The sequence below is a fragment of the Natator depressus genome, chromosome 1 (assembly GCF_965152275.1).
Source record: "Natator depressus isolate rNatDep1 chromosome 1, rNatDep2.hap1, whole genome shotgun sequence".
Taxonomy (NCBI): Eukaryota; Metazoa; Chordata; order Testudines; family Cheloniidae; genus Natator; species Natator depressus.
Window position 1 is genome coordinate 99204496 of NC_134234.1, and position 24787 is coordinate 99229282.

At 43.3% G+C, this 24787-nt stretch overlaps 1 protein-coding gene across 2 annotated transcripts in view; it reads left to right on the forward strand.

Annotated features, from left to right (window-relative positions):
* The window catches only part of PCCA (propionyl-CoA carboxylase subunit alpha), a 388477-nt gene that overhangs the window by 64221 nt on the left and 299469 nt on the right, over window positions 1-24787 (forward strand). The gene's annotated exons all lie outside the window — the stretch shown is intronic.

Sequence of the window (24787 nt, forward strand, 5' to 3'; positions counted from 1 at the left end):
TCATGTGATAGGCATGGCTATATTTGAAGCTTATTCTTGTCACCTAATATGCCAACTGGAGGAAATATTGAGATTGCTTAGGAGACTTGTCCAAATTGGGCGTCTTGAGTTGAGATGACGGCTCAGTGGATTAAACATATCTTTAAACAGAGGTAGAGGTGGCATGTCTTGCACCTTAAGGAGGAGATTCTATGGCATGTCTTGCACCTTAGGAGACTTTTCACCTGAAGTTAGGAGAGCTGTAGTTGGACACGATTTGCAGCCAGGGCAGACTGGTTAGTGTGATGGGTATACAAACCCCACACTGGGACAGAAGGGATTAAAGAACAGAACTGGGCCCAAGTGGCCCCACCCCTTCTGCCCTGCAGAGCATACTCCAATTGGAGGCAGGGTTGAAAAAAGGAGCAACCCAGCTCAGAAGGGGGGAGACTGGGGATGAAGACAAACCTACCTGGAAGGTTCCTGACAAAAGTGTTGGAGAAGCCTCCCTGAGGGAATAGGACTATATGCTAAGACTAGTTGGGACTGATAGTTTCGTTTCTCTTTCTTATCTGGTACCAGAAACTGAGGGAGGAAAGCAGTAGTGGGAAGTGTTCTAGGGAGGGTAACTCAAAAGGGCCGCCTTGGGCTGTTGAGGCTCCTAGAGCCCTGGGTCCGAGCCCGGTGAAGTGGGCAGGTCCAGGCTCCCCTACCACTGCCCCATTATTGGGGGGTGTGCAGTAACCACTAGACCACCCAACCTACCAAGGACTCTATTACAGTCAGTCTCATGGTACCTATGGTTAGACGCACAGTTTCATTTAGCTGAATGTCTACTAGCCCCATGTGGAAAGAATGGAGCCATACCAGGTAGTGATACTCTGCTACAGAGTAACACAGGGAAACTATCAAACTATCGTCTGATAGTTTAGCAATGCATTTTCTGACGAGGTGACCACAGAAGAAAAGGTACACCACAAACTTACACAAATTATCTCTAAGTAGGAGGGAAGTTTGGGGTTTGTGCAATATGCTAACTATAGAAATAACCATATTGATGCTATATCATTTATTAAGAAATTAATTGACCCAAATGGCTTATGTCAGTGGTCAGAAGTCTAAGTATAGTCACCTGGAATGCCACAGATGGACATGATCCAAGGTTTCTTATCGTCACAGAAGGAGACACATATGGCTATGTATCTGAATGGTTTAATAAAAGGACCCAAAGTCAGTGTAAATGAATCAGGACCAACTCTCTGATGTGCTCCACTGACTGTTCCTTCCACCTTTGTTTCTAATGGTTCTCCATAAGGTTGTAGGTATGCACGGTGTAAAATTATAAGTCTGGACAATACAGGAAATGATTTTACTGTACTTACCTTATTCTTAAACTTATGTATGTTGATTTTCAGTATGATTTCAGTTATATTTGTCTGTATTAACTAAAGTTCAAAGTTTCTGTGTGCTTCACCAATTTCATCATCTTAATTAACTCTAAGTAGCTGCCTGAATATTTGTGACAGGTACACTTTGCATTGTAGACTAATCATGTTACAGGTTATTTCTGGTCTTCAGCGAGGCCTTGATAAGATGTTCATTGAAAGTCAAGGTGTGGTACAGTGTAACATCTAGATACACAGGCTTTAGGTTGTGGTCCAGCGTGTTTCCATTCAGGAAGATGTTAAGCTGTTTGGTGTGGTATAGATCAGTGGTTCTCAAACTAGGGCTGCCGCTTGTTCAGGGAAAGCCCCTGGCGGGCCGGGCAGGTTTGGCTGATTGCGGGTCCCACTGGAAGCGGTGTGGGCCGAGGGATGTGCTGGCCGCCCTTTCTGCAGCCCCCATTGGCCTGGAGCGGCGAACCGTGGCCATTCAGCGCCGCGATTGGCCGAACCTGCGGATGCGACAGGTAAACAAACCGGCCCAGTCCGCCAGGGGCTTTTCCTGAACGAGCGGCGGCCCTAGTTTGAGAACCACTGGTATAGATGGAAGTGACTGGAAACTGTCTTTTTAATACGAGGTTTAAGTCTGTATCTTTTACAACAGTGGGCCATCTCTTTTATGTCAGCAATCCAAACTTCTTAGTGATTGGAATCCTGGTCCTGGACTGCCAGACTGATGTCTAAATCACCTGGCAGGGGTATTAGGAAGGTCATTTGTGAAGCATAAAACTGGCTGCTGATGTCCCTCCCCATCATGAACTGCTGCTCCAACATGCCATTGTTGTGTGCTATGAGCTCGTGCCTGCTTCCACCTTCCTGCAATTGTTTCACAGGGCCCTAGAAATATGGGATAAAAGGTTTTCCAAACAAATATAGTGTATATATATATTTTTTTAAATATGGGATGTCCCTTTATAGCATGGGGCTATTGATAGTCTTAATTGTATGACTTCCTCCTTACATCTGCTTCATTTAACCATTCTCTTGTAGGGCCTATTCACACTAAGAAAAATCAGATAGGTAAAAACACCAGTGTAGGTATGGTATCTACTTCGTTGCTGCTGCAGTCAGAGGAGGAATCTCCAGAGCCTAAAGAAATATCGTGTGTGAGGGCCACAAAAATACAGTTTACTCCACTGCCTTTTTTGGGGAGAGGGAGGGAGAAGTGTTAAGATGGTTTCAGAACTGCTCCACTGGTATATAACATTGCCCTATCTTCATGATTATAGTTTGCCAGGGGACAGAATAAACAATTCCAGTCCCCTTTGCCCATTGGGGGATTTAGTATCAATATGCTGCTAGTTAGCATTAGACTAGAGCTGAACAGATAACTTTTTTTTTTTTTTTTTTTTTTTTTTAAATTTGGTGGCCAAGTAGAAAAAGCCGGGAAAAAAAAATTTGGTTCACTTTGTTTCGGTTTTAATTCAATTTGCTTACTTTGCCACAAGGTACATTTAGGATAGATATTAAAAAAAAATTTCTGACAATAAGTATAGTGAAGCTCTGGAATAAGCTTCCGAGGGAGATTGTGGAATCACTGTCTGTGATGCATTGTACCAAAAAAGACAGAGGTGACACCACTCACCATCAGTGCTTGAAATGTGCACACGTTAATGGACTGCACAACAGCAGATAAATCAGAGAGAAGAACAGCTCTAGTTGGTAGAGAACTGGCCAGGTGTAACATCCCAATAGTGGCCCTGAGTGAAACTTGTCTCGCTGAAGAAGGAAAACTTACTGAAAAAGGAGCTAGCTATACCTTCTTCTGGAGTGGCTGTAGTAATGAAGAGCGACATGAAGCTGGTGTTGCGTTTACCATCAAAACACAGTTAGTTAGCAAACTTAGGAATTTTCCAAAGGGTGTGAAAGATACACTCGTGCTAATGAGACTCCCACTGTTGGGGAAAAGATGTGCAACTATCACCAGCACCTATATACGCACCATGACCAACCCAAATGTGATCAAGGACCATTTTTACGAGGACTTGGGGTCCCTTGTTGTAGAGATGCCGAAGGCAGACAAGCTCATCATCTTTGGTGACTTCCGTGCTAGAGTTGGCACAGATTACCAGGCATGGCCTGGTGTCATTGGAAAAAAGGCCTTGGGAATGGAACAGCAACGGGTTCCTCCTGCTGATTGAATGTGCCGAACATGACCTCCTCATCACCAAAACAGTCTTTCACCTGTCAAACCATAACAAGACTTTTTGGATGCATCTGTGTTCCAAGCACTGGCATCTCACTGACTACGTCATCATCAGGAGAAGACGACAAACAGGATGTTAGAGTGACAAAGGCTACAAGAAGTGCAGAATGCAGGACTGATCACAGGCTTATAGTCTCCAAGCTGATTATCTGGATACATCCTAGTAGATGACCACAAGGTAAAAAAAGCACCCAAAAACTTAATGTGTCCAAATTGAAACAGGCTTTTGTTGAAGAACTGCGCAACCAACCTGTAACAATTTATGGGAACTCTTATAGAATCAAGGAAAATTGGGCATCTTTTAGAGATTCTGTGTACTTGGCTATATCCAATACCTTTGGTTCCATCACACGTAAACATCAAGGTTGGTTTGATAAAAACACTGCTGACATAGGGAGACTATTGAATGAGAAACCTTGTCTCCATAAGGCCTGTTTAGGAGACAGCACCTCAACATCTAAGAAGGCAGCCTTCAATAACATTAAGAGGACTGTCCAATGCAGACTTAGCCATGAGTTTTGCATCTCTCTGAGCAACAAGGCAGATGAGATTCACTCCTATGCAGACAGGAATTTTTTGAATAACTTCTATGATGAAGACAATCTGTGGGCCATGGTTATTAGTAACATCTCCAGTACTGAGTGCAGATGGCACCACATTGCCCATTGACAAAGAAAAGATACTGCAAAGGTGGGCAGAACACACTTTAACAACATCCTCAATCAGCAGTCTTCTATTAGCAAGGAGGCAATTGATCGGCTGCTTCAGATTGATATCAACAGATCTCTTGCTGATCCCCCAATGCTGACTGAAACTGCGAAAGCGATTGACTTGGCATCAAATGGAAAAGCACCTGGAGCACATGCTATACCAGCAGAAGTCTATAAGGTCGGAGGCTTGCCTAGGGCTCTGAAACTGACTGGAAAAAATCAGTCAATGTGGACTCAAGGAACTATACCCCAGGAGTACAAGGATGCATCCATTGTCCACTTGTACAAGCAGAAAGGTAATAGACAATCCTGCAACACCTTTTGGGGACTCTCCTTGTTGTCAATAGCTGGCAAAATTCTCTCCAGAATTCTGCTGAATCGTATTGTGCAACACATTGAACAAGGGCTCCTGCCTGAGACATGTTGTTTGCAGCTCGTCAACTTCAGGAGAAATGCCAGGAACAGAACTCCAACCTGTATATGACCTTCATTGACCTGACAAAAGCATTTGATACAGTCAGTTGGGAGGGCCTTTGGCAGATCATGGCAAAATTCAGTTGCCCAGAGAAATTCATTACAATGGTTCAATAGTTACACGATGGCATGCTCACTCATATTATGGATGAGTCATCTGAACCATTCCCAGTCACCACTGGAGTCAAGCAGCACTGTGTGTTGGCCCTAATTTTCTTCAGTATGGCGTTTTCTGCCAGACTTACAGATGCCTTTTGTGACTGTGACAATAGGATTGACATCAGATACTGGACTGAAGGCAAGCTTTTCAATCTGAGGAGACTACAAGCAAAGATGAAGGTACAGGAAGTGACTGTATGCCAAAGTGACTTTTCCCTGAATGCCAAATCTGAGTCTGACATGCCCCCCTGCATATCAATTTCTCTTCAGCTTGTGACAATTTTGGTCTCACAATCAACATCAAAAAGACAGAAGTGATGTCCCAGCCTTCACCAGGAAAGCCTTACGTAGAGCCTGCTACCACAGTAAATGGCCAAACCCTCCAGGTAGTGGACAAGTTCACGTACCTTGGCAGTACACTGTCACATGCAGTTCACGTTGATGACTAAACCAATGCTAGAATTGCCAAAGCAAGTGTGGCCTCTGGCAGACTATGTGCAAATACATGGGAGTACAGAGTCATTAGTCAGTAAACAAAACTGTTGCCAACTCTGATGTATACATGTGAAACCTGGGTGGTTTACCTGGAGCGTGTACAGTTTGCCATGTTATGAAGCTGAATCATGGGCTGTGTGAGGAAACTGATGAGGATAAGATGGCAAGACAAAGTTCCAGATACTGAGGTTCTCATATGGGCAGGTATTCCAAGCATTTGTACTCTGTTGACGTACTCACAGATGGGATGGGCAGGCCATGTCACCAGAATGTCAGATGAGTGACTGCCAAAAAAGATCTTCATGGTGAGCTAAAGGATGGAAAGTTTCTCTCAGGGAGACCAGAATAAAGGTTTCAAGGACTTCTTCAGGTTATCTCAACATAGACCCAGAGATCTATGGGAAGATTTTGCTCATGATCATTCTACCTGGCGAAGTCTCATCCATACTGGAGCTACAGTCTATAAGCAGAAGAGAACCGCTAAGGCAGAAGTGTCAACAGTGTAAATTTCACAACAGCAGCATGTCTGCTGTTAATCAGGCAACCCATAATGGCATCTCTTGCTCAAGTGCAACAGACAGTTCAAAGCTCAAATTGGCCTGATCAGCCACTCATAAGTTCACAGAAACCAAACCAATCAGTGATGTCATGTTCATTTTTGAACTTGAAGGATGAACAACAACAATCTCAAAATAGCACCCCAGAAGCCATATTCACCACAGTTACATGATTCAGATATGTTTTGTACAAAGTATGCCTTATGAGGTATCAGTTAGAAAGTTATAATCTATTGAGCATCGTTGCTCAATAGACTGTAACTTTCTAACTGATCCCTCATAAGGCATGCTTTGTACAAAACATATGTTGTATATGAAGTTGAGATTTTTCTATATATTTGTTACTGAAACAGGCTGTGAGTCTGGGAAATGCCCACAGGTTGGCTCTTCAGTAGCAGCAAAGGAGCGACCAACACCCAGCCAGGTATTGAACGACCATCACTGGCCATTCACCAGAAGGGGAGTTGTAAACAAGAGATTTACAATTCACGTGAAAAACAGTTGCTCGAGCACGTACACTGTGGAGTTGCCTTACCCCACACAGCAAGGATCTTTCCAGCACGTGGAGGAGAGTATGTGTGAGAGGTACCCTAAGCTAGAGAGTCAAGGGAGCATAGCAATTCCACAGTCCAGTCATACTGTCACTGGAGGGTTTTAAGAACAGGTTATACAAACACCTGTCAGAGAGGGTTTAGGTGTACTTGGTCCTGCCTCAGCACAGGGGGATGGACTAGATGACCTCTTGAGATCCCTTCCAGCCTTGCGTTGCTATGGCTCTGATATGTTTCTTTACGAAAATGAAAAAAATGTTGTTCAGGTTGAAGAGAATGTTTTGAAATGAAATACTGATTGGAAACCACATTTTTGAGGTGGTTCACTCAGAAAATGTTGAGATTTCCAAAAATTTCTTTACTTTTTAATCTGAAACAATTTGCCGAAGTTGGCCAAAATTCATGAAAATTTTTGGTGCCCAGAAAAATTAATTTCCTGGTGAATTTATTATTCATTGGAAAAAATTTCATGCAGATCTACACTAAACACTGAGGTTGCATCTGCACTGGGAAAAGTCACACCTATAATCCTCCACTGGTGTTACTCCACTGGCAAGAACAAGTATGGAATCTGTAGTGCAGACAGCACAGGATTAAATGACATATACCAGGAAGTATCAAATGCCATTGATCATTTGTTCACCTGTTAGGGGCTCATTTTGATATAGTTTATAGAATTTTCAGGGCAGGCACCATTTCCTTGTTATATGTATGTACAGTGCCTAGCACAGTTGGGACCCTTATCTCTGCTTGGGGCCTTTAGGCTTTTGCAATTCAAATGAATAATAAACAATATCAGTTTGCGAGATGGAAAAGGATAAATCAAAAAAGCATTCTTAATTTCAAATAAATATATGTAATATATAGTATGTGAAAATCTATATGTATGTAATTGGTGTAACGTCATTTGTCAATATTTATCATTGAAAGCCCTTTGTTGATAGAGCCAGAGCAGTAACCGATAGTTAAGGATCAAAACTTAATGTCTGCTCACGCTCAAAAAGTTGTGCTTGGCCCATTTTGAAGATCTGATTCTGATCTCTTCTGGAGAGTTTAAAATGCTTCCTATACCTTCTATTAATACAGTTGAAAAGTTGGGTTCCCAAAATTAGGCACCTGAATAAGTGGACCTGCTTTTTGTAGGTGCTCAGCACCTATATCTGCCACTGCTTTCCATGGAGCACATTCAACCCCTCTGAAAATCAGACCACTTATTAAGGTGAGTAAATGTGGATTTAGGTGCCTAATTTTGTGTTCAAATTTCAAAAATAGTGTCCATATTGTATGTTCTATTCATAAGATATGTCTGTGACCAACATTTAGATCCATTTGCAATAAAAACATACTTCATTAATGAAACCAATGTTACATAACAAAAAAATCCTTCTTTTCAGATTTTTTCCATGGCCCCTTTTCCCCAAAACTAAGTAACCCATAGTTGTTCCTCACAATGTTGTGTACCTGAATTATAAAACCCTTGAAAATGGGGTATGCTGTGGAGGTTTTGACAGGTTTTATCTACAGTAGTAACATCAAGCACCGTATTAATAAAAGGACCAAAAAAGTACTTCTCCCCCTAAACCTAGGGGATTTCACTTTTGTCAAACTGTAATAGGGAGGGGAAATGTCACAACGATTGTGCATTATGTTGGTGGAAACCTGTTTGTGTGAAATGATGGAGGGGAATTCATGCTTACCTTGGTGTGAATATTTGCTGACAGCAAAGTGGGTTGTATTCAGGGATCTGAAATTTTACACTTAATTTTTTTAATTTACCAGCTACATTTCTGAGACAATAACCTTATGCTCAGATAGATTTGTTAGTCTCTAAGGTGCCACAAGTCCTCCTTTTCTTTTTGCGAATACAGACTAACATAGCTGCTACTCTGAAATAACCTTTTAATCTGATTAAATTTTATGAGGATGCCAGTGTGGTTAGTATCATTGTGTACACATTTCTGATTGATTAAATAAATGTGTGAAATGCCCAATAATTTTCTTCGCTTTTAGGTCAGAATCAGTTGGTAGCAAAAGACTGCTGGATAGCAGCTTTGTTACTGTTTAGCAGATAGGTCCTTTAAATGATGCTGAATTGTGACTTTCAGTACATACAGGGTTAAGTAAAAAGGTTGCAGTAATCTAGTGAGTAGTTTTCCTTTAATATGCTCATTAGCAGTGGCAAGTCTAGGTTTTAGCAAGTCAGTAATTTACATTTCATTGCTGAGTGGCTGCCCTTGTTCAAGAGTTATTTCTAAGCCTGATGAATATACTTGTATTGGGAATAAACAGAGTAGAAGAATTGAAAGCCAAATACCCTGCCAGGCTTTTCAGTAGGTTCTGAAGTTTCCAGTGGATCACTGATTAGCAATGCATGGAGCAGTAAGAAAAAGCAAAGATACGACCTACAAAAGTTACCACAGGTAGGTTAGCCCATTAAATCCCCCCTTTTTTGTAGCTACCTGTACATTCATCCTCACCAAATTCCTATTTCTTCGCAGGCCTCCTCCTAATATGAAAATACAGTGTATTAGATAGGGGGTGAACAATGCAGTGTCAACCAGGTTCCTTTTCCCCCCTCCTAACAACTAAGCAAAGTCTGATTGTTATGCAATGAGTCCTAAAGAAACAAAGGACTCGATGGGCTTTATAGCTCCCTGGGATCAGATTATTGTGATTTGGATCCCTGTGAATATTTGCTCTGAGACTCATTTCTTTCCTTCTGCCTGATTTGATACCAGCTTGTTCTGGCTTTATTTGAAGACTTGCACAGATCACACAGTGTAAAGGGAAATATATATACACACACTGGGATACAGTGGCAATGTGGTTGGCAGCTGAGATATGGGGCACTTTATAAAAAAAAAAAAAAAAAAAAAGTGGGTGGGTGGGGAGCGATGAGCTGTTTTCCGAGATTGCATGTAATGCTTTCTTGTGGAGAAATTTGTTTAGGTTGGTACTAAAACCAATTTTACCATAAGATTAGCTAAAAGTATTCCTGATGGAGTGATATTTTTACCATTTTGAAATCATCTTTGACTGTATACAGAATGCTAATTTAGAAAATCTGTATTCTGAAATACTTCTCTTTGTAGAGAGGATATGCCATGTGCAGACGGATGTGATAGTTATATAAAAGCAAATGAATTTAACAATATGTAGCTATATATGAAATTGAACAGATTACCAAGCGTTTTTATTCCAGATGTTATGCTAGAAAAATATTGACGCTCTTCTGAACATTAGAAGCTTTGGAAAAGAATGTTGATGCACTCTCTCATTCTCTTTAAAATATACACGGGTTAAAGTCTATGATGTGCAGCATTGTTTATATTAAAGCTATTTATTAAAAGATTTCAGGACAAAATATATTTAATGACTGGAGCCAAGGAAATACAGTAGAAGGTGTTCTTAAATATTTTTGTGAATAAAACCTGCCAGTTCATTGCTAGGTATTCGTGAACATTAGGTGGGCGAAGTTTTTTTTTGTTTTCTTTTTAACAAGAATGTTTGATGAAAACAAGGTGGTGTGACTATTTGGGAGAGTGGAAATCACAGTGGAAATGCTTTTGTGGCCTTCTCAAAAAGCTTTCTATTCATACAGTTTTGTAGAAAAATTGCATATGTTCATGGACAATTTTCAAGCAAGGAAAAAGAAATCCCTATTGTTAAAGAATCCAATGAGAAACCAAAACAATGCCCATGTGACTCAGAGGACCAGTCAGATAGTGCGAATAGAGAATAACTAATAGTTTACAAGTCATAGTTTGTGCAAACACATTTTAGCCCGTCCAAAAGATATTTTACACCAGGTTTTACTGCATCACTATTTTATTATATTCTTTGTCCACCTATTTTCAGTGAATTATAGCTTTACAAAAGAAAGCAAATCCGTTAATAAAGTCGTTCAGTATGCTTTGCAGATGAGAGATTAAGGCCAAAATTTTAAAAAATAGAAGCCCAAATGGGGCCCCAGTTCAGCAATACATATAAGCATGCACATAGTCCTGTATCTGCGGGTGTGGTGGTGGTGTCCCAATCCTGTCTGGTATTTCTGGGAGGTATTGCACTGTAAATGTACAGTAGTAATTATAGTGCATGTAAAATATCATCTAAAATATGTATCATTGCCATGGGCTTTGATGTGCTAATATATGTTACATAATTGCACCTGGAGCTATAAGAGCGTATAGTGCTCTTGCATTTGTTTCCTTTGAATCTTTAAAACCTTTCACATCTTTATTAGAGAAGACTACCTCCCATCCCCAAGTCAGAATGTCCATACGTTCTGTAGTACTGATAGTTTTAAACACAAAGAACTGCATTCATAGATTCATAGATACTAAGGTCAGAAGGAGCCATTATGATCATCTAGTCCAACCTCCTGCACAACGCAGGCCACAGAATCTCACCCACCCACTCCTGCGAAAAACCTCTCACCTATGTCTGAGCTATTGAAGTCCTCAAATCGTGGTTTAAAGACTTCAAGGAGCAGAGAATCCTCCAGTAAGTGACCCGTGCCGCATGCTACAGAGGAAGGCGAAAAACCTCCAGGGCCTCTTCCAGTCTGCCCTGGAGGAAAATTCCTTCCCGACCCCAAATATGGCGATCAGCTAAACCCTGAGCATGTGGGCAAGATTCACCAGCCAGATTCCCAGGAAAGAATTCTCTGTAGTAACTCAGATCCCACCCCATCTAACATCCCATCACAGGCCATTTGGCCTATTTACCATGAATATTTAAAGATCAATTAATTTGCCAAAATCATGTTATCCCATCATACCATCTCCTCCATAAACTTATCGAGTTTAATCTTAAAGCCAGATAGGTCTTTTGCCCCCATTGCTTCCCTTGGAAGGCTATTCCAAAACTTAACTCCTCTGATGGTTAGAAACCTTCGTCTAATTTCAAGTCTAAACTTCCCAATGACCAGTTTACATCCATTTGTTCTTGTGTCCACATTGGTACTTCCTCTCCCTCTTAAGTATTTATCCCTCTGATATATTTATAGAGAGCAATCATATCTCCCCTCAGCCTTCTTTTAAACAAGCCAAGCTCCTTGAGTCTCCTTTCATAAGACAGGTTTTCCATTCCTCAGATCATCCTAGTAGCCCTTCTCTGTACCTGTTCCAGTTGAATTCATCCTTCTTAAACATAGGAGACCAGAACTGCACACAGTATTCCAGGTGAGGTCTCACCAGTGCCTTGTATAATGGTACTAAAACCTCCTTCTCTCTACTGGAAATACCTAGCCTGATGCATCCCAAGACCGCATTAGCTTTTTTCACGGCGATATCACACTGGCGGCTCATAGTCATCCTATGATCAACCAATACTCCAGGGTCCTTCTCCTCCTCCGTTACCTCTAATTGATGTGTCCCCAGCTAATAACAAGAATTTTAGTTATAAATCCCTAAATGCATAACCTTACACTTCTCACTATTAAATTTCATCCTATTACTATTACTCCAGTTTACAAGGTCATCCAAATCTTCCTGTATGATTTCCCGGGCCTTCTCAAAATTGGCAATACCTCCCAGCTTTGTATGATCCGCAGACTTTATTAGCACACTTCCACTTCTTGTGCTGAGGTCAGTAATAAAAAGATTAAATAAGATTGGTCCCAAAACTGATTCCTGAGGAACTCCACTGGTAACCTCCCTCCAGCCTGACAGTTCACCTTTCAGTAGGACCCGCTGTAGTCTCACTGTTAACCAATTCCTTATCCACCTTTCAATTGTCATATTGATCCCCATCTTTTCGAATTTAACTAATAATTCCCCATGTGGCATGGTATCAAATGCCTTACTGAAATCTAGGTAAATTAGATCCACTGCATTTCCTTTATCTAAAAAAATCTGTTACTTTCTCAAAGAAGGAGATCAGGTTGGTTTGGCACGATCTACCTTTTGTAAAACCATGTTGTATTTTGTGCCATTTACCACTGACCTCAATGTCCTTAACTAATTTCTCCTTCAAAATTTTTTCCAAGATCTTGCATTCTACAGATGTCAAACTAACAGGCCTGTAGTTACCTGGATCACTTTTTTCCCTTTCTTAAATATAGGAACTATGTTAGCAATTTTCCAATCATACGGTACAACCCCTAAGTTTACAGATTCATTAAAAATTCTTGCTAATGGGCTTGCAATTTCATGTGCCAATTCCTTTAATATTCTTGGATGAAGATTATCTGGACCCCCCGATTTAGTCCCGTTAAGCTGTTTGAGTTTCACTTCTACCTCAGATATGGTAATATCTACCTCTATATACTCATTCCCATTTGTCATGCTACCATTATCCCTAAGATCTTCTTTAGCCTTATTAAAGACTGAGGCAAAGTATTTGTTTAGATATTGGGCCATGCCTAAATTATCCTTAACCTCCAGTCCATCCTCAGTGTTTAGCAGTCCCACTTCTTTCTTTCTTTGTTGTTTTTTCATTTATATGGCTATAGAACCTTTTACTATTGGTTTTAATTCCCTTTGCAAGGTCCAACTCTACTTGACTTTTAACCTGTCTCACTTTATCCCTATATGTTCTGACCTCAGTAAGGTAGCTTTCCTTGCTGATCCCTCCCATCTTCCACTCCCTGTATGCTTTCTGCTTTTTCTTAATCACCTCTCTGAGATGCTTGCTCATCCAGCTTGGTCTACAACTCCTGCCTATGAATTTTTTCCCCTTTCTTGGGATGCAGGCTTCTGATAGCTTCTGCAGCTTTGATTTAAAGTAATCCCAGGCCTCCTCTGCCTTTAGATTCATAAATTCTTCAGTCCAATCCACTTCCCTAACTAATTTCCTTAATTTTTGAAAGTCAGTCCTTTTGAAATAAAAAACCCTAGTTGCAGATTTAATTTTGTTAATCCTTCCATTCAGTTTGAACTGAATTAGCTCATGATCACTTGAACCAAGATTGTCCCCTACAACCATTTCTTGTATGAGAGGTCCTCACTACTCACCAAAACCAAATCTAAAATGGCATCCCCTCTAAGTCGGTTCAGCAACTACTTGCTGAAGGAATCCATCAGCTATTGCATCTAGGAAAATCTGAGCCCTATTATTATTACTAGCACTTGTCCTCCAGTCTATATCTGGGAAGTTAGTCTCCCATGATCACTCAGTTTCCCTTAGTATTTACTTCATTAAAAACATTAAAGAGGGCTCTATCCATATCCAAATTAGATCCTGGCAGTCTATAGCACACCCCAAGCACTATCCCAGGGGAGGCTCTAATAGTTTTCTTCCCCAATGTAATTTTTGCCCAGACGGACTCTGTCGTATCCATTCCATCGCTTCTTATTTCTTTACAGTCTACCTCGTCATTGATTATACAATGCTACTCCACCACCTTTACCTTTATTTCGGTCTTTCCTAAACAGCACATACCCTTCAATAGTTGTAGTCCAGTCATGACTACTATTCCACCATGTTTCTGTTATCCCTATAATATCTGGTTTCACTTCCTGCACCAGTAGCTCTAATTCCTCCATTTTGTTACCTAGACTCCTTGCATTGGTGTACAAACATCTTAATTTTTGCTGTTTGGCCTCACTCACATTCTGTACCCTATTAGGCATGGTGATTCTACAGCCAGTATAACCTGTTAGACCGGTATCCACACTGCCCTTCCTCCTTATATACATTCTCCTACCCATGGCTGTATCCTTTCTTACTTCATTTTCTTCCCTCTCAATGCTAAAATCCGGTGTGGAGATTAATTACCTGGACATCTCCCAACCATCTCCCCTCATGGATAAATGTATTCATATGTTAGCATAGCATCTCTCGAATTAAAAGTGATACTTACTTACTTTTTAGTGTTTGGTCTTATTTCCTTCTAAAATAGCTAAGGTGTATTAGGACATTAGTTATCAAAATGAATATGCAAGCTCTGTATGGCTCAAAAGCTTGTCTCTCTCACCAACAGAAGTTGGTCAAATAAAAGATATTACCTCAACCATCTTGTCTCTCTAATATCCTGGGACTGACACTGCTACAGCACTGCAATACTCATTCATGTACTTCAGTGGATTTAAGCAGACTATTGCTGTTACGTATAGTACTTCAAACATTGTTTTTTGTGTTTCCAAATCAATTAAGAACGTTGTTTTTTGTCCTTGGGAAAACAATAAATATATGCATCAGTTCTTGAACACTTTAATATTTCAGCCACTCCTTTAATGAGCCAGCAGAATTTTTTTTGGAAAAGATAATACATTCCATGACTTTATTGGCCATTATTTATTTTCGTATCTGCCCAGAACAGCTGTGGTGATCTCTGGAGTGCCATGCTCATGTAGTGGTAAATCAGGCGCCGCTGGCCCTCGGCCCTCTCGGTTCCTTCTTCCCGTCCATGGTGGTTAGTTGGCGCGCCTTCCTTGTTTAGCAAGAGTAGTTTTTTCTCTTAAGAAGTTTGTGCCGTAGGCCTTTGTACATAGTTTGAACACAATAATGGTTAAGTAGTTGTTTAATAGTAGCTAAGTGTTTGTTAGTTAGTAGTTAGGGTCCCAGTGGGGACTTCGCCCCAGGCGGGGGATGCCCCAGTCTCCCGGGTTTAAGCCCTGCTTGGACTGCAACAGGCCTCTATGCCTGTGAGTGACCCTCATAGCAGCTGTCTTAAGTGCTTGGGGGAGTCACAGGTCAAGGATCAGTGTCAGATCTGTAAGAAGCGGGATAGCCACCTCAGGGCTCTCCTGCTGGAGTCCGCCCTCCACCCGGCTTCTGAGCCATCCAGGCAGGTCGCACTGAGCGCCTCAGCCTCTGTGTGCAATGTACCGCTGGCACCCGGCTCCTCCTGGCACCATTCCCCTTTGCTAGTGCCAAAGAAGAAAGCTAAGAAGCTGTCCCTGGCACCAAGCAAGAAGGCCCAAGGGTCATCAACCAAGGGACCCGGGCCTGGCCGCCAGGCTACTCTGGAGCCACGTGATTGTGCCTCCCCGGTTGGGGCTCCCAGCCCCATTAAAGGTCCGCCTCCTGGGAGTGGTATGGGGTGCACACCTAAGTTCCCTGTAAGCTGTGAGGCCGTGCAGCAGCCTTTTTAGCACCACGCAGGTGCTCAGGGAACCCACCCAGTTGGGACCTCGTGCAGCCAGGGAAGGGGCACCCATAAGCGCCGACTTCCCTTCTAGTTGGAGGGTGCTTCATCCCCGCCTCTTCCCGCCCCTGCCTCTTCTCTGCCTCCTCCCCCTAGTGTGCCCCATCCCCGCTTCTCCCCCGCCCTCCTGGAGCTTCCTATGTGCTGCAAAACAGCTGTTGGTGGCGGGCAGGAGGTGCTGGGAGGGAGGGGGAGGAGTTGGTCCACAGGGCTGCCGACAGGTGAGAGGTGCTTGGCTGCTGGTGGGTGCTGCTGAGCAGAACCCGCTAATTTTTCTTTGTGGGTGCTCCAGTAGGGCAACCCGGGTGGGCGTAGAGGCTGAGATGACATTGAAAAGGGTGTCCTCCTTCTCCGCCATCTGCTGCACCTCCAGCCTCAATTTCTTGGCCATGCACCATAGTAGGGCTTGATGCTCCCTGAAGTCATCCGGCAGGCTAGCCCTTGAAGGTCCTGCGACCGCTTCATCTGGGGATGACGAGAAAGATTGGACCACTGTGGAAGGTCCCAGGGCATTGACTGCTGCTGGGGATGGAGGCTTACGGGTGGGCATGGGTTCCTCCACTCTGGTCTCCAATGGATCTCCAGCACCGAGCCCGGTGCGGCCGATTGATGCTCTGATGCAGCAACCAAGGAGCGCTGTGAAGGGGGCATCATCATGACCGGTATACCCCTCACGCTCTAATAAGGCCACTGTGCTGACTGCTGGTCATACTGCCACTGCAGTGCCATAGACGACGGTGCGGGTTCTGGTGCCCAATCTCCCTGATGGGAGCTAGCTGGTGGGCTGAACTGGCCCTCTGTGCTGGAGGAATCACCTTCCGGTGACCAGGGAGAGGCTGTCAATGCCTGTTTCTGTTTGCTGGTCGTGACTACCGGTGATCGCTGACCAGACGTGGCAGACCAGTGTCTATACCAGGGAGAGTGGTAACAGTGATAGGGAGACAAGTGCTGAGACAGGGAACGCTCCCACTGCGCCGGGGATTGGAGTGCAGGGGTTTGAGGAACCCCCGGCATGAAGGGGTTCTCAAGATAGCCAAGAACCTGTGGCAAACTCCCTCTGCCATTCCTCCCACCTTGAAACGGGCTGAGAAGTATTTCGTTCCAGCCAAAGGTTTAGAATACCTTTATACCCACCCACCCCTGGGCTCGCTGGTTGTGTCTGCGGCCAGTGAGAGGGAAAAACAGGGTCACACCTATTCGATTCCCAAGAATAAAGAGGCCAAAGGGCTCGATCTGTTTGGGAGAAAAATTTATTCTACCACCAGCTTACAATTTCAGGTGGCGAACCATCAGGCCCTTTTGCGCAGATATAACTTTAACCTCTGGGACAGTCTCAAAAAATTCCAGGAATCCCTCCTGCAGGGTCTAGCACGAGAGTTTGGCAACCTGGTGGAGGAGGGTACTGCGGTGGCCAGATGCTCCCTGCAAATGGCATGGGATGTGTCGGACTCGGCGGCTTGGGTGGTCAAATCGGCAGTTGTTATGCAGTGCATTTATTGGCTCCAAATGGTGCGCCTCTCCCAGGAGATGCAGACTTCAATTCAAGACCTCCCTTTCGATGGGGTTGGTCTTTTCTCTGAGTAGATGGACGCCAGGCTGCATGGGTTGAAGGACACTAGAGCTACCCTTTGCTTGTTGGGCATGCACACGCTACAGTCTGCGAGAGAGCCCTTCTGGCTACCCTCATTGTCAAGATGCTGGCAACCCCATCAGGGCTCTGCAAGAAGAAGGGACGCTAGTTTTAGTTGTCTACGCCTTTCTTCTCCCTGCTCGCCTGTGCAAGCTTGGCCCGCCAAACATCTAGGGGGCCAAAAGCATTTTGTTTTTGAGGGTGCGCCCGAGAGTGACGCTCTAGTCAGCCACCCGGATCTTTCCTGCCTTTTTCTCAACCGCCTCTCTCCCTACCGTTGGCCTGGTCGCTGATCGGACCACTGAGTCCTGGACATAATAGTTCATGTCTATATCCTGCAATTTTTGGCCAACCCTCCCTCTTCATTCAGGAGATTTGAAAAGCTCCTGGGCTTGGCGGCTGTGGAGGCGGTCCTCGGGACATGGAAGGAAGAGGATTCTACTTCTGTTACTTCCTAATCCCGAAGGCCAAAGGAGACCTAAGACCTATCCTGGACCTGCGTCGCCTCAACAAGTCTCTTATGAACTTAGTTTCCCATGGTCTCCCTGGCCTCCATCATCCCTTCCCTGGATGCGGGAGACTGGTACGCTGCTCTTGACTTAAAGGACACTTATTTCATGTCTCCATGTTCCTAGGACACAGTGGCTGGGCGCCAGATACATTTCACAGTGCTATGTCCTCGGCTTCAAGGGTGTTCACAAAATGCACAGCGCTGGTGGCAGCTTACCTGAGACATCGAGGGGTTCAGATCTTCCCGTATCTTGACAACTGGCTCATGAAGGGCAGGTCTCCGGGGCAAGTTTAAAGGCGCCTCGATCTGGGGCACTTCACCTGCAGCGACTTGGGCCTGCTAATAAACACAGAAAAGTCCATGTTAACGCTGGTCCAACACACAGAATTTGTTGGAGTAGTTCTTGACTCCACACGAGCCAGGGCCTTCCTTCTGGAGGCACATTTTTGGGCCATGTTGGACCTGATTTTCGCCATAAAGAGCCACCTGCTCACCATGGCCCCACATATGCCTGTGACTGTTGGGCCATGTGCATGTATGTGGTCAGCCATGCTCGACTTCATCTGCGGCCTCTTCAAGCGTGGCTGCCCTTATTCTATATCGCCAGCAGGCATGCCCTGTACCAAGTGGTCATGGTGCCGAGCCACATCCTCTCATCCCTGAACTGGTGGCTGGATCCCAAGTCGGTGCCGCAAGGAGTTCACTTTGCGACCCTGTCCCCATTGCTCATCCTGGTCTCAGACTCGTTGGATCTGGGCTGCGGAGTCCACTTGGGTGAGCTCAGCACCCAGGGCCGGTGGTTTCAGCACGATCTAGCCCTTCATATCAATATCGGGGAGTTCAGAGTGGTTCGCCTGGCCAGTCAGGCTTTCTTGCCCCACCTGGAAGGCAAGGTGGTGCAGGTCCTGACAGACAATACTGCCGCAATGTATTACATCAACAAGCAGGGCAGTGTCAGGTCTTTGGCCTTTTGTCAGGAGGCACTCAACCTCTGGGACGTTTGTGTGCGGCATGCCGTTCATCTGGTGGCCGCCCACCCGCCTGGTACCAGGAATGTCCTGGCGGATCGCCTCAGCAGGACCTTCTCGTCTTGCCACAAATGGTGTCTTCATCCAGAGGTGGTCTCCCTAATCTTCCACAGGTGGGGGACTCTCCAGGTGGACCTGTTCACGTTCAGACAGAACAGGAAGTGCCATGTGTTCTGTTCTCTGCCGGGCAGGGACAAGGGCTCACTGTCGGACGCTTTCCTGATCCTGTTGTCAGGAGCTCTGATGTGCACCTTCCCACTGGTGCTGTTAATCCACAAAGTCCTGCTAAAGGTGAAGCAAGACAAAGTGAATGTCATCCTCATAGCCCCAGCGTGGCCTCGCTAACACTGGTTCAGCATGCTGCTGAGTCTTTCGGCAGCCATCCCACTGCAGCTGCCTCTTCAGCTGGATCTGCTATCCCAGAACCATGGCAATCTGCTGCATCCAAACCTGGTGATGCGGCACCTGACATCTTGGCTACTGTATGGCTAAGTATGGACGAATGGGAGTGTTCTGCTGGTTTCCAGTGGGTCCTTCTGGGCAGTAGGAAACCCTTCACCAGGGCTACCTACCTGGTGAAGTGGAAGTGGTTCGCGTGTTGTGCCTCGGTTTGATACGTTCATGCAGAAGAGGCCCTGCTGCTAGACATCCTGGAGTATTTGCTGCACCTTAAGCTCCAGGGCCTGTTGCTATCTTTTGTCAGGGTACACCTGGTGGCCATTTCGGCATTCCACCCTCCGTTTCAAGGCAGGATAGTTTTCGCCCATCCCATGATGGCGTGGTTCTTGAAAGGTCTGGAGTGCCTCTACCCTCATGTCTGGGACCTGGTCCCCCACTTGGGACCTGCATCTTGTGCTGTCAAGGATCATGGGTCCCCCCTTCGAACCTTTGGCTTCCTGCTCCCTCCCGCTTCTCTCCTGGAAGGTTTCCTTCTTGGTTGCTATAATTTCGGCTCGTAGGATATCCGAGATCAGGGTGCTCATGTCGGAGCTGCCTTACACTGTCTTGTATAAGGATAAGGTCCAGCTGTGTCCACACCCGGATTTTCTGCCCAAGGTCGTCTCCCAGTTTCATACTGGTCAAAATGTATACTTTCCTGTCTTTTTGTCCAAAGCCTCATGCGATGGATGAGGAATGCAGGCTGCATACCCTGGACATTAGACGGGCGCTGACCTTCTACATAGATAGAATGAAGTCGGTCCAGAAGTCAACGCAGTTGTTCGCTCCTGTCGCAGACAAGATGAAGGGTTGCCCAGTGTTTGTTTGCCCAGAGAATCTTGTCTTGGATCATGGCCTGCATCCACTACTGTTATGAGCTGGCGAAGGTGTCCATGCCAGCAATTGTAACAGCTCACTCCAATATGGCATAGGCGTCAATGGCAGCCTTCCTGGCCAGGTGCCAATCCTAGAAATCTGTCGGGCTGCCTCCTGGTCATCCATCCACATGTTCAGATCTCATTATGCACTTACCCAGCAAGCTCAAGATGACGCTGCATTTGGCAGGGCAATGCTGCAAGCTGCAAGACTGTGAACTCTGAGGATACTGCTTGAGAGTCACCTAGATTGGAATCAACATGAGCAAGCACTCAAAGAAGAAAAACTCTTACCTACCTCATGTCCATTCCATTACCTGCCCTCTTGCCCCTCTGTTGGAGTTGTTGGCAAGAAGGAACCGAGAGGACTTAGTGCCGGCGGTGCCTGATATATTGTTGCATGAGTGTGGCACTCCAGAGGGCACCACAGCCGACCCTCCAGGTACCACTAAGGCAAAAATCTCTGATAACCATGCACGTGGGCGTGGGTGCACACCTAGAATGGAATGGACATGAGCAACACAGGTCAAAGAACACAGTTACGAAAAGTAGGTAACTGTTTTGTGTTTAAACTAATTCAAGCCTCGCAGAGCTGGGAACTGGGAGTGAGTTACACCTAGATGTCTTGTGTAGACATTCATCATGTTGCCAGCAAGCCAATATGCAGGCCAGCTAGGTTTAACAAGGCCATTTCTTCCTTGTCTGTGCTTTGGAAAACTTCCACACAAACTGTTAAAGTGTGGCCAAAGTATAAGCATCTGAAAAAGTCTTATAATGGGGAGTGTCGAACAATCTGCCAGTTTCACCTATAATACTGAAACGTATATAAGAAATAAAAAGGTGCCTATGAATTTGTCATGTTTTAGCGACAAAGTTTTTATGCTATGTTTCAAATATTAATATTAGGGGTACATTATATAGTAGGTGTACTTGTACATTTTTTAGAGTAGCATTATTTTTTGGCCATATTTAGTTACTTTAACTAAAATACACAAAACACTTTTATAGTCATTTCAATACTTGATAACGTCAGGGTTCATTGCCCCTGTACATTTTTCAAATTATTAGCTTCTTAATGCATATGGCTTTCATTTACCCCCTACTAACATCCTTAAATGGGTTTTCAAGAATTTTGAAAGTGGAAGACTATAGTTGTTCTTCAGTGCTGGTCCTGATTGCTGACATAGAATTTCTTAAGTAGCCCCTACAATTAAAGGGATGGGAGGTTCAAACAGCTCCTACAGCAAAAGCTAAAAAGATTCTCTTGAAAATAGATTTGTATTTGGTTTCCCAGGGTGTTTTTGCTCTGTTTTATTTCTGATGACTTGCCTGTTGCTTTTGTGAATGCTTTCATCTCAAAAATATTACTTTAAAAAGTTGAATGCATTAACTGCGGTTGTCTGTTCTTCTGAGAACTTTTTTCAAGTTGAAACCTCTATAAAATGTGTTTTTAAAATTTTGTTATTAAAAGACCATTTATAGCATAAAAGTGATTTGTCAGAAGTTGCATGAGGGTAGGTATATTCCCAGTGACCAAGACTTGAGTACAGATATTGGTCTTGCATCTGTATAAGTAATTTTGCTAAACAATTGCTTAACAAATTCTAAACATAAATCCGGATAATACTTTTTGTTCCAAGTGTCAGGAAGTTACAGAACCATTTTTTTTTTTTAATTTAAAAAAATTTTCCATCAAAGCACAGCTTAGCATTTTCAGGGGCAAAATGTCATCTGCCGTATGTTCTCTCATCTGGGTGTATTAAATTTGTACCCAGCTTCAAACATTTACATTTCCACATTTGTGTTGCAAAGATGTTGGTTTATGCCTGTTTTTTGAAGTCCTCAGCCATAATTTTTATCTTTCAGCTAGCTATTACATTGTTAATTTTCACTGCAACAAAATTTATTATTTTAAAATGTGTTGAACATTTAACTTTTTCTGAAATAGTTGTTTTTTGCCCCATTACCTTTCTTCTCAATTTCTGGTTCCTGCTTTGTCACAAGTAGCAACCAATATACCACACACTACTTCTAACCAGAAAGTTAAATAAGCTCTTTCCTTCAGGGAAAATGAACATAGCTTTTTATCATACTCTTTATTAGTGAATTAGTTGTGCTGAGGGATCGGTGAGTGAGGCCTCTCCTCAGTGAATAAATTCATTATTTCTATCAGCCTTCCACTGGTCCAGAGATTAGGAGCTCATGATCACAAATCAAGATTGGGTAAACATTGGGACGCTGGAGAAGAGGCAAATAATGTAGGGAGAAGCATATTTTTGTATTAAGTTAGGCATCTGGGTACAACTAATTCTTGTTTCAAGTATTTCATATCACCCAATGCAGAAACCATATCGTACATAAGAACTGGTTTCTCATGTACTTGGGTCCTCTTTAGTAGTAGCTCTGTGCACACTGGAACAATGGCAGCATGTCTGTGTTTTGATCTTTTGTTCCCATGTGTGAGAGGACAGTTGGAATTTGGCCTGTAGAGCATTTGTTGCCATCTGACTGGGGACTCGGCAACAGATTGGGTCATGTTCTGAAGGTTATGTTCACAGCTACAAGGGCTAGAAGCTTAATTTTTAATAAGGAAAAGTGTTATTTATGCAGTATCTGACAGCAGCCAACAAGAGAAATTCTGACATGTTGTATAATCACAAAGTGGTTCATCCCGATCCCTCACACCAGTATGGAGAACTGGAATAGAAGATCCAGATTTTGAAATGCAATTTAAAAAGGAGTATCAGTCAAATGGAGAGTGGTGGGTACTGTCTCCTCGATAGCTGGCGCATTTGCAGCCAAGGATCAAACTTCAGGTGTTGAGCTATTATTGTTTTTTGAGTTAAGTGCATTTTAGGATGGGTTTGTATGAGGAATATTCATACCTGCATTACAGCAACAAATAGGGAAGGCCTTATTTGTCTATAGGTTTCTTTGGTGACTTCAGTTTTACTATTATCAGAAAAAGCGGCAAAGAGTCCTGTGGCACCTTATAGACTAACAGACATATTGGAGCATAAGCTTTCGTTGGTGAATACCCACTTCATCAGTTGCATCTGCTTGTGCTCCAATACGTCTGTTAGTCTACAAGGTGCCACAGGACTGTTTGCCGCTTTTACAGATCCAGACTAACACGGCTACCCCTCTGATACTTATTATCAGAAAATTATTTTTGAAGATCTATATACAAGTCTGTTATTGAGTAGTATGTCAGTTCTGAGCAGGACAGAAATCCTCAATTTAATGGAATTCATTTTTCTGAGATAGGAGTCGATTGCAGTGATTTCTTACTTATTATGGTACCATCTAAAGCCCTCAGTACAAAAGGGTAAAGCAAAAGCAATCCTTTCCCCAGAAAGCTCAGAGTCTGATTATGGAAAAATGGAACAGATGTATTAACAAGCAAATTAATATAGGATGGGGTTGCGAGTAAGAACTATAAATTTGTATAAATTTGCATAAACTGGAAGTCTGTGACCATAGTAATCTCAAGATTTTCTGTTCCAGACTGTGATATAATACTGCAGAAAAGAATAAAAACCTCAGTAGAAAAATAATAGAGTAATACCCAACAAACACATATTTACATCCTAGATAGAACCAAACAAAAATTTGTCTGATGGTGTAATTTGGAAACTTCTAATGTATAAATAAAGACTTGTATCTTTCCTCTGTTATGAGTGCATAATGGCTGGTAATGCAGAGTTTAGCAAATGTAACTGCACTGCAAGATCTATCATTTTTCATATTATTGTTATTTATTTGTATGGCGACAGAACCTCGGGTGCAATCAGGACCCCATTGTGCAAGGTGCTGTACACATAATTAAAGGACGATGTGTACTATTTTTCTTCTGATTCTGTTAACATCTAAAAAGAGGAGAAAATGGAAAATAAGTAGAGTGTACATGCTGGGATTAGCCATGGCTCTCGGCTAAGAAATGTTCAGAAAGGGCATGCAGATTGGGAAATGCAGGCAGTTCCCTCTAGTGTGCCAACTCTGCTTATGCTGACAATTTGCAGCTCAGCTTTGTGGCTGGACAAAGGCAGTACTAGAGAAAGTGGGGCATTTTTCTTCCTTTGTATTTTCTCATAAAGCACCTCCTTTTCTTGTTGGTTACCGATATATATACCTTTTACTCCTATAAGAACAATTCAGTAACCTACTTCATTTTAAAAAAGAATTGTTTATGGTAATTTCATTTTGTAGCATGTTTGACTATCAAAACTTGGTATGGAGACTATTGAATGTAGCTTTTTTTCAGACAGGAGGGTGAGCTCTTTATATAAATGCCAGAGTTGTGAATTACAGCTGTTGTAGAGTAACAGCCGTGTTAGTCTGTATTCGTAAAAAGAAAAAAGGAGTACTTGTGGCACCTTAGAGACTAACCAGTTTATTTGAGCATGAGCTTTCGTGAGCTACAGCTCACTTCATCGGATGCATAGCATATTGTGGAAACTGCAGAAGACATTATATATACACACAGAGACCATGAAACATGGTGGGAGGAAGTTTTGTTTCATGGTCTCTGTGTGTATATAATGTTTTCTGCAGTTTCCACAATATGCTATGCATCCGATGAAGTGAGCTGTAGCTCACGAAAGCTCATGCTCAAATAAACTGGTTAGTCTCTAAGGTGCC